General features: G+C 50.3%; 1 pseudogene; it reads left to right on the plus strand.

Annotated features, from left to right (window-relative positions):
* Positions 1–7,238: 7,238 nt before the first annotated feature.
* Positions 7,239–7,359, plus strand: LOC140394632 (U2 spliceosomal RNA; annotated as a pseudogene).
* The last annotated feature ends 4,001 nt before the right edge of the window (positions 7,360–11,360 follow it).

The following is an 11,360-nucleotide window of genomic DNA, read 5'->3' on the forward strand; positions in this document are numbered from 1 at the left end:
AATCCCTTGCTTCCTCTGCAGTGAGGCTACAATTTTGGGGGGTGCACTGAGGATTTCCAACACCTGGTGGACCAGTGGTTGAGCAAGGCCATGCCCATCCCTTTGATTTTTTGTTTTTTTACGTTTTTTAAAGTACCCAATTATTTTTTTTTCCAATTAAGGGGCAATTTAGCATGGCCAATCCACCTAATCTGTACATCTTTGGGCTGTGGGGGTGGAACCCACGCAGACATGGGGAGAATGTACAAACTCCACACAGACAGTGACCCAGAACCAGGATTCGAGCCCGGGTCCTCAGCGCCGCAGTCCCAGTGCTATCCACTGTGCCACATGCCACCCTGCCCATCCCTTTGATGACACTGCTGGGTTATTAGGGTTTGTAGAGGGGCGGCCTGGGTGGCCCCCTGTATTACCAATGGCTCTCTAACCATTTATAAAGTGAGCAATCAGCAGTGTGAACAGCCAGGATCTTGTAAATAGATCTTTTAAATCTCATACTGCAGCAATGGTGGTCTGAGCCAGGCCACCTCGATCCTGAGGGGGACACACCATGCCCACGACTTGGCACCAAATCATTCCCCAATACACCCCGAGGCCTGGGCCGCCACCCTCCAAGTAAACCCGTCAATTTTTGAGGTTTTTGTTTACCCTCTCGCTCCACCTCAATAATCATGGCGCCCAAGCCCCGCTTGTAAATACTTGCCCCAATTTGCGCCGGTGTGACCTCCACCTGAGAGGGGTGGAGCATCGTGGAGGGGTGGGGAATGGAATGTCGAACCCGCTAATGAGGTTTAACCCACGCAAGTCATGGTTTTGAATGGGCTCACCGGCACGGGGCGCAAATTGCGATTTATTCCATTGCTCGCCATTCTCCACCCGATCGCAGTTCACGCTGTCAGTGGCCGGAAATGGAGAATTCAGCTCCTGGTCAATCTCTAGGCCTATGTGCCCAGACCTCTTGAATCAAACATGCAATGTTACATTGAAATGTTTTTCTAGTACCTGTGTGTGGTTGTGGGGCAGGATTGAATGCGTCTTATTCGTCATCCCATTTCTTCCCTTAATTTAACAGATTCCCAACACAGAATTCCTACAAAGGGTTTGATATGTTAGATATGTTAGATGCAAAGAACATGTTTTCATTTGTGGGGAGTTCAGGGCTAAGGTTCATAAATCCGATAGTCATTAAGAAATCATTAAGAGCAGGAAGGAAAATGGAGTTAAAGCCCCAAATCAGCCATAATTGTAGTTGATGCACTATCAATTACGACGAGACGAGAGTAGAATGTAATCAAAGCTTTATTACACAGAGATGTGTGACCTCCTACAGCAGCTTACAAAATGGCTGCTGTTCGGAGAGCACACACATTTATACTCCACCTACTGGGCGGAGCCAGCAGGCAGGGATCTACCCCCGTACCCGTAGTACAGGGCCCTTACCGTAATACCCATATATACAATATAATACAACAGTGGTGACTACCACATTCACCCCCTGTTAAAAATTAGTCCAGCAAGCGGGGGGGGGGGGGGTGGGGGGGGGGTGGGGGGGACTATATACATGCAGATTGGTTTTAAAATTACAGAGAAGGTTACAAATTTAGATGATCGGGCGCCTTGATCTGTCGTTGAGAGCGCCGCAGTGCTGGTGGCGACTCACGCGTCGGCTTGGTCTTCGGTGACTCCGGGAGCGTGTCAAAATCCTCTTCATCCCTGGGTGGGAGCAAGGGGAGGACGGATTGTCCTGAAGCGGGGGCTGCGATGGGGTGCGACGGGAGAGGGGAGGGTGGCGCCGGGGCAGGGGGTCGGGGGGGGGGGGTGGGGACCCAGCTGGTGCCAGATCCCTGAGGGAGACTGTGTCTTGGCGGCCGTTGGGGTACGCTACGTAGGCGTACTGCGGGTTCGCATGGAGTAGCTGTACTCTCTCAATCAACGGGTCTGCCTTGTGGAGCCGCACATGCTTGCGGAGAACGGGTCCTGGAGCTGCCAGCCACGTTGGGAGCAAAACCCCGGAGGTTGACTTCCTGGGGAAGGCAAAGAGACGTTGATGGGGGGTTTTGTTGGTTGCGGTGCACAGGAGCGACTGAATGGAGTGAAGTGCGTCGGGGAGGACCTCCTGCCAGCGGGAGGCCGGGAGATTTCTGGACCGTAGGGCCAGCTGGACGGCCCTCCAGACCGTCCCATTCTCCCACTCCACCTGCCCGTTTCCCCTGGGGTTAGAGCTGGTCGTCCTGCTCGAGGCAATGCCCCTGTTGAGCAGGTACGGGCACAGCTTATCGCTCATGAATGAGGATCCCCCCTCGCTGTGTCATAGGTGGGGAAACCGAACAGAGCGAAGATGGTGCTGAGGGCTTTGATGACAGTGGCAGACGTCATATCGGGGGTCCACGATGTGGTGTTCAAAGGGGCGGGAGGCCTTCACCAGGCGCGCACGGTCTGGCTGGTAGAAGTGCGGTTTGCACTCCGCACAGACCTAGCAGTCCCTGGTGATAGCCCTGACTTCCTCGATGGAGAGGGTGGATTGCGGGTCTTACAGAAGTGGTACTTGGGTCACCCGGGGTTGGTTGGCTGTCGCGCGGCGCAGGCGTGGGTTTGGCTGAGGGTGGTCGCTGATGGGGTCCATGATGGGGTGGCCTCTGGCGGGGTCCATGATGCACAGGGGGGGTGGGCCCGGGCCATAAGCCTGTAAATTGTGTGAGGTGACAGTGAGCGAGAGCGCTAGTTTCTTGGTCGCCGCGAGGTCAAGTGTGGCCCCTTCTAAGAGGCGCTGGTGGATGTAGTCAGACCGCGTCTACCATTAGCAGGTTCGAATGTTCAGTGGCCGAAACGGCCTGGCAGTTACAGTCTCTCACCGGGGTGAGCAGGGCATGCCAAAAATCTTCCACAGTCTCACCGGGAAGTTGGTGCCGCGTGGATAGGAGGTGCCTGGCGTAGATCTTGTTGGTCTGCTGAGTGTAATTCTCCTTCAGTAGCGCCATGGCCTCTGCGTAGGTCGGCACGTCCTGGACGAGGGGAAAAACATTGGAGCTCAGCCATGTGCACAGAATCTGGGGCTTCTGTGCTTCTGAGATTGGGTCTGCGCAGACCCGATGTCTGCTTCAAAGCAAGCTAGCCAATGTTGGAAGTCCTTTTTGGCGTTGCCTGCTTGAGGATGTAGCTGCAGGCGATCCGGCTTGATGCGGAGGTCCATCTCTGAAAAATCTCTGTGTAATAAATTGATGCGCTATCAATTACGAGACGACGAGAGTATAATGTAATCGAGGCTTTATTACACAGCGATGTGTGGCCTCCTGCAGCAGCTTACAAAATGGCTGTTGTTCGGAGAGCACACACATTTATACTCCGTCTACTGGGCGGAGCCAGCAGGCAGGGATCTACCCCTGTACCTGTAGTATAGGGGCCTTACTGTAATACCCATATATACAATATAATACAACAATGGTGACTACCACAGTAGTGAATAGTGGAGCAGGCTCGATGGGCCTCGTAGTCTTCTGAATCGTAGAATAGAATCCCTATAGTGCAGAAGGAGGCCATTCAGCCCATGAAGTCTGCACCGACCATCCGACAGAGCACCCTACCTAGGCCTACGCTCCCGCCCTATCCCTGTAACCCCACCTAACGTTTTGGACACTAAGGGACAATTTAACATGATCAATCCACCTAACCTGCACATCTTTGGACTGTGGGAGGAAACCGGAGCACCCGGAGGAAACCCACGCAGTCACAAGGGAGAACGTGCAGACTCCACACAGACAGTCACCCAAGGCTGGAATCAACCTGGGCCCCTGGCGCTGTGAGGCAGCAGTGCTCACCACTGTGCTACCCTACTCCTCCGTGGTCTATTCCGGCTTCTATTTTAGTCTTATTGAATTTCAGGAGAAATGTCTTTATTTGGAGAGTGGGACGTATTGCTACCACATGAAGTAGTTGAAGCGAATGGATGCATTTAAGAGGAACCTAGATTAGAATGCAAGGGAAAAGAATAAAAAGATATGATGATTGGGGGGGGGGGGGGGGGGGGGGGGGTTGAAATGAGTTTCATGTCGACTAATTTGGATGAATAATATCTAAATAATTCTTCATTGGCCAGTGATATAATCATTGCTTCTACAATCCATCATTGCCAGGAGTTATGTACCTCCACCCGAGGTGGCATACTGTATCCCACTGTTACTGTATCCAACAGGATCTGGCTAAGTTTAGGATATTGGCTACAAGGCTGGGTAACGGATGTTAAACAGAAGTAAAAGCAAAACACAGCAGGTGCTGGAAACCTGCAAGAGAAACAGAAAATGTTGAGAATTCCGTAGGTCATAGACCACCCTCGGAAGGTGCTGACATGTCCAATCAATGGCTTCTCATCAGGACTAAGAGGTTAACCTGCACTTGGGTTCCCTCTAGGGCAGAAGACTAGACAGTCTTCTAATCCTAACCCTAACCTTAACCCTAACTCTAACACTAATACGTTTGAGCCCCACATCAGCGGCGGAATCTCAGTTCCTGAGGCTAAGTGTTGACGCCGGGGCAGGATTCGTGGACCTACACGACAGCAAAACTGGACCGATTCAATGGCTGTTAAGGGGCTAGCACTGGTACCACCTGGAACACAATCGATTCCAATGAGAAACGGTGCGGGATTCGCCAGGTCCATGATTGATACGCAGGCGGCTGACAAGCTGCATCCACATATACACATTACACTCCCCACACCACTCATCTCAGCCAGCAAGATGGCACTGGTTGTGCTGGAGCATATACATTCCGCTGATGGGTCGGCTGGGGCCAAGGGCACCTAGGGGGTGGCCTGGAAGACCCATATGACCTGCGGCCGTAAGTTTACAGTGGACAGTCAACGGCGTGCTCATCTGCATGGCAGCCTTGTAGGCCGTGGTTACACGCCCATCCACTCCGGCCCCACAGCCCACCTCCTGGCAATCCCCCGCTAACCCCCCTGGTCCTGGCAGAAATCCCTCAACCAGCGTCACGACTGTCAGATGTTGGAAACTTTCCATATCCCCTCTCTCTCCCTCAGCAGCCACTGCACCGGTTTCATGATTGTGAAAAGCACAAGTGAACCACGGCGTCGGGAATTCGCTCCGGTGGAGGCGGAGAATTGCGGAGGCCCCGAAGAATACCGGGTCAGGCCCGCTAATGATACGTCAATGGCGTTTACTATATGTACGCTCTGGAACACATTGATGCCGCTGTCGAGGAACTGGAGAATTGCGATTTGGCACGAAACTGGCGCCCGCCACGATTTTGGCGTGAAAACCGATTCTCTGCCCAATCTTGTTTTCCGATTCCGATGTCAACCAACAGAGAATCCCACTCCAGGAGTTTCAATTTCAAAGCTAATTTGACATAAACAGCCAATGAAGTTCTTCTGAAAGTACTTGCTGTTGGAGTAATGTAGGAAATGTGACAACCAATTTCTGCACAGCAACCTCCCACAAACAAATGAGATACTGAGCAGATGGCCTGTTCAGCCGATGCTGGTTGATGGATAAATAATGTCCAGGGTGACGATCCCTGCTACTCCCACCTCAGGGGATACACAGAGCCTTGGTTTAGTGTCTCATCTGACATGCAGAATCTCTGATAGCCCAGAACTTTCCTATACTGCATCGGTGTCAACCTAGATTTTGTGCTCATGTGCTTGGACTCAAAGGTGAGAGTGCCAAGCACTGAGTCACACAGCTTGAATCCTGTATGATGCACAGAGGAATGCTATATTTTGGCTTGGGTGTTAAACTGCTCCCCTGTATGCCTGTTCAGGTAGATGCTAAAGAACCCACAATGCCAGTCTAGAAAGAACCCTTATCACCAATCTATAAAGAATCCAAAGCACCAGTCTTAACAGAGATATTTGTGGAAATAGAGAAGTTGCGTGCCACTGGAGTAAATGAAGTCAGTACAAAACGGTCACTTTGTTTAACCTTTGTATTCCAAGAGGAATTGCATTCTATTAGAAGTGCTGAGCAGATGTGACAAAGTTGGGATCTAAAAGGAAGTGTTTCCAAATATTGTTACCAGTACCTACTTGTGGTTTGATTTGTTCCTTAAGTGATTTGTTGGTGGAGATTTTATTGAAAATAGTGCTTCAAAAATGCAAGATAAATTAAGACTCCAAGGAAATTCTGTGCGCATTGGACGAAACTATCTATAGCTCAGATAACTGAGAATATATTTAGCCCAATGTTGATATATTAACAGATTGCTCAGCTCAATAGCAGTGTTCAGCTGCTACTGCATTTGGACAAGTGCCTTCTTGTCACTGCAATGACAGTTTCACACGCTGCCCTCTTATTGCTCAGCAGCTTGGAGTTCACATTGTTAATATTTGTTACTAAACTCTACCGAAGACCGTTCAGGTAACTTAAGGTTTTCTGGCTGAGATTTGACCCGTCCCAAAATTTCCCAGCCTGTTTAAACCAGTAGGCCGCAGTCCTGCCTCAACAGTCAAGGCAATTTGATGCATGCTGGACGTACTGGTTTGGCAGGCAAATTGCATCTGAGCGCTCAATGGTTACTGATTTGGCAGGCCGCGCTGTCAGATACTTGTCACAGAAATTCTGCCAAGTGTGTGGGACATCACAATTTGCCATCGTACAGAGCGTCCACCAGGCACCCCACCCAATCCACTGGTTCCCCCTTTGAGGAGGGAGGGCAAGGTATGCACATTGTAGTTTGCCACACATCCCCCTCTGAACACACAGCAGCGTTGGGTGTTGGCCGCTATGGTGCATGCTACACATTGCTTCTAGACAAACTTCTAGATGGGATACCGGTGGCATTTTCTGTAAATACAACATGGAGTAATACAATGAAAGTAATAAAATAAACTCAGCAGGTCTGGCAGTAACCGTGAAGAGAAAACCAGAGTTACAGTCCATATGACGCTTCTGTAGAACTGGAGTGATGCACGTGAGTGCTAACGTCAAACATGTATATATCATGTGGAGCACCGAATCAAAGTCTATTGTGGTACAGGGACCTAGTTACTGTAGAATATACAGATGTTTGGACCCGAAGGGGATTGGGAGAAGTGGGTACAGTGTAGGTAGATAGATTACAGAAGAATGAGAGGTGATCGGAATTCTTCATTGGCTGACGCTGAAATCAGGAAACGCATTTGGGCGGAAAATCGGTTCCGACGTCGAAATCGTGGTGGACGCCAATTTGACGCCAAATCGCAATTCTCCGTCACCTCGGCAGCGACATCAATGTGTTCCGGAATCGCTTCGTGGCCTTTTGGCTAAGATCAAATGTAGTATCTGTTCTTACCAATGCGTTCCGGAACACACGCACAGTAAACACCGTTTGCATATCATTAGCGGGCTCGACCCGGTATTCTTCGGGGCTGCCGCGATTCTCTGCCTCCGATGGGCCAAGTTCCCAATGGCGCGGTTCACTTATACTTTTAAAAATCGTGAAACTGGCATCGCGGCAGATGAGGGAGAGAGTAGAGAGGAGGCAGGACACAGAGAGGCGTGACCTTGGAGAGGCGTGGCCCTCATGGTGCTGGGCAACAACGGGTTCAGGAGTGCGGTGATAGGGGGTGCAATGTTCTTGTCGGATGTCTGAGTTATATTACAAGAATACTTGTAGCTAAAGCTATACATGATTTATTAACATTAACTGTGGGTCAAATATATACAAAACAACAGACCGTGGGTGGCTGTGAAGTTTGTACATTCTCCCCGTTTCTGCGTGGGTTTTCTCTGGGTGCTCCAGTTTCCTCCCACATCCAAAGATGTGCAGGTTAGGGGATTAGCCATGATAAATTGTCCCTTAGTGCCCAAACATTAGGTGGGGTTATGGGGATAGGGTGGGGGAGTGGGTCTAGGTAGGGTGCTCTTTCAGAGAATCAATGCAGATTTGATGGGCTGAATAGCCTCCTTGTGCACTGTAGGGATTCTAAGGCACTTCACAGGAGGGATTGTCAAATTGTTAATAACATAGGTATATAAGTGAATGTTAGAGTCAGGTGATCTCAGACTGGCTCGGGAGCTGAGAGAGAGGTTGCTTGTGCATGATCATACTGTTATTCATCTGTTGTTGGTCAGTCGGTAAATTACAACACAACCATGATATTACTATAGGGGGGACACGCGGGGGCAGAGCCCACAGTGCCAACCGGGGCTATCATGCAGCCCGGTGGACTTGGTTGGGCACATGCGTACGCACCATGCTAACATGTCGGCCTTTCACCCCCTGCAGACAATGGATATTGGAATTCAACCAGCAATGGTGGCCTTCTTGCTAATCGCTGCAGCCCTGGGGATGCACTGCAGCTGTACGAGCTGGAGCTGCTCAAGGAGGAGGAAGTTGCAGCAGCAGAATGTGCAGCAGCGGGACATGCAGCAGCAGTGCTTGCCCCAGAGGAACAGGAGGCAGCTGCCGAGGATGGAGAGCTGGCCACCCAACAGTCCGAGGAGGTGGAGGAGGTGCAAAGGAGGCGCCGCATGAGGCCTCGCATGTATCGGCGGTGCCTGTCATTCGAGGACCTGCCGGAACAGGCATGCTGTCGAATATTCCGACTGAGCAGGGAGACGGTGCAACATATCTGCCAGATCGTGGCACACGTGGCACTGCAGGAGTATCGGGGAGGACACCCACTCCCGGTGGCCATCAAGGTGAAGGATGCCCTAAACCTTTACTCGACATGGTCCTTCCAGGCACCGAGTCGGGACCTGTCCAGGATCTCACAGACGCGGTGCGCAGGTGCATCCACGCTGTCAAGGAAGCCCTATATGCCCAATCAGCTCAAAACATCCATTTCAACGTGGACCGAACCTACAAGGATGCCCGGGCAACGGGGTTCACCACCATCGCCGACATGCGTCCAGGGGGTGATCGACGGAATGCAGGTCTCCCTACGAGCAGCTGCAGATGACAGGCCACTCTACACAAACTGAAAGGGGTACCACTCGATGAACGTGCCAATGATGTAGTGAAACATACCACAGAGGCACGGTAGCACAGTGTTTAGCACTGCTGCCTCACAGTGCCAGGGACTTAGGTTTGATTCTGACCTTGGGTGACTGTTGAGTTTGTACATTCTCCCCGTGGCTGCGTGGGGTTCCTCTGGGTGCTCTGGTTTCCTCCCACATGTGCAGGTTAGGTGGTTTGGCCATGCTAAATTGCCCCTTAGTGCCCAAACATAAGGTGGGGTTATGGGGATAGGACGGGGGATTGGGTCTAGGTAGGGTGCTCTTTCAGAGAATCGATGCAGAATTGATGGGCTGAATAGCCTCCTTGTGCACTGGAGGGATTCTAAGGCACTTCACAGGAGGGATTGTCAAATTGTTAATAATATAGGCTGTTGAAAAGGTGAATTGAATACGAGGGTGTAATACAAGGACAATTTAGTTTAAAGATGATGGAACTTTGGTGTCCTTGCACAATAGTTTATTTAAGCCTCATGTAGAATACAGCTTTCAGGTTTAGTCGATGTTACAGAAACTCTCGAAAAGGTGCAGAAGGGGAATGATTTCTAGTTTGAAACCCCTCAATTACATAATAAGCTGAGGTAACTGGATCATCTTCCTCTGGCATCAAGAGAAATGAAAATGGTAAATGGTGTGAAACCCTGTGGAGGCCAATTCACTGAGTGTCTTTAAGGCAGAGATAGCTAAGTTCTTGATTAATAAAGGGATCAGGGGTTATGGGGAGAAGGCAGGAGAATGGTGATGAGAAAATATCAGCTATGATTGAATGGCGGAGCAGACTCGATGGACCAAGTGGCCTAATTCTGCTCCTATGTCTTATGGTCTTATGGTAAACCCGACTCGCTGTCACCCATTTTGCACTATCAACAAAGTCCCATAGATGAGGAGGAGGAGATGAATTAGAGTAAGTCATTTTAATCAGATCTTTGGATCCAGGCCTCAAGACTTGTCTTAATTGGAAGGCATGATGTGGAGATGCCGCCATTGGACTGGGCTGAGCACAGTAAGAAGTCTGACAACACCTAGTTAAAGTCCAACAGGTTTGTTTTGAATCACTAGCTTTCGGAGCACTGCTCCTTCCTCAGGTGAATGAAGAGGTAGGTTCCAGAAACATCTGTATAGACAAAGTCAAAGATGCAAGACGATACTTTGAATGCAAGACTTTGCAGGTAATTAAGTCTTTAGAAGTCCAAACAGAGCAACTGGAGAGAGGGATAATCACAGGTTAAATAGGTGTGAATTGTCTCAAGAATTGGTAGGAATTCGCAAGCCCAGGCCAGATGGTGGGGGGTGAATGTAATGCGACATGAACCCAAGGTCCCGGTTGAGGCCATACTCATGTGTGCGGAACTTGGCTATAAGTTTCTGCTCGGCGATTCTGCGTTGTCACGCGTCCTGAAGGCCGCCTTGGAGAACGCATACCCGGAGATCAGCGGCTGAATGCCCTTGACTGCTGAAGTGTTCACCGACTGGAAGGGAACATTCCTGTCTGGCGATTGTCGCGCGATGTCTGTTCATCCGTTATCATAGCGCCTGCATGGTCTCACCAATGTACCACGCTTCGGGACATCCCTTCCTGCAGCCTATGAGGTAGACAACGTTGGCCGAGTCGCACGAGTATGTACCACGTACCTGGTGGGCGGTGTTCTCATGTATAATGGTGGTCCCCATGTCGATGATCTGGCACATCTTGCAGAGATTGCCATGGCAGGGTTGTGTGGTGTCGTGGTCGCTGTTCAGAAGGCTGGGTAGTTTGCTGCAAACAATGGTTTGTTTGAGGTTGCACGGTTGTTTGAAGGCAAGTAGTGGGGGTGTGGGGATGACCTTGGCAAGATGTTGTGTTGAAGGCTGCGAAGATGATGTCGTAGTTTCTCCGCTCCGGGGCAGTACTGGACCACGAAGTGTACTCTATTGGTTGTGTCCCGTGTTTGTCTTCTGAGGAGGTCGGTGAGGTTTTTTGCTGTGGCTCGTTGGAACTGTCGATCGATGAGTCGAGTGCTATATCCTGTTCGTACAAGGGCATCTTTCAGAGTCTGTAGATGTCCATTCCGCTACTCCTCATCTGAGCAGATCCTGTGTATACGGAGAGCATGTCCATGCGAAATGGCTTCTTTAATGTGTTTAGGGTGGAAGCTGGAGAAGTGGAGCATCGTGAGGTTATCCGTGGGCTTGCGGTAAAGCGAAGTGCTGAGCTGCTCTCCGTATACACAGTGCTGACAAGCTCTCCGTATTGTTGTTACTTTACTCCCACCATTCAGGAATGTTACCTAGTGCAGGATGAACAATGAATCTGTGAGGTTGAAGTTACAGCTTCTTGCAGAAGGAGAACCTTATTGACTATTTTACGTGACACCTGATTTCACTGCAATTGGCAGGAGTACAAAAAGCAGGCAAGTGTTTAATTCA

The sequence above is a fragment of the Scyliorhinus torazame genome, chromosome 17, assembly GCF_047496885.1.
Source record: "Scyliorhinus torazame isolate Kashiwa2021f chromosome 17, sScyTor2.1, whole genome shotgun sequence".
Taxonomy (NCBI): Eukaryota; Metazoa; Chordata; class Chondrichthyes; order Carcharhiniformes; family Scyliorhinidae; genus Scyliorhinus; species Scyliorhinus torazame.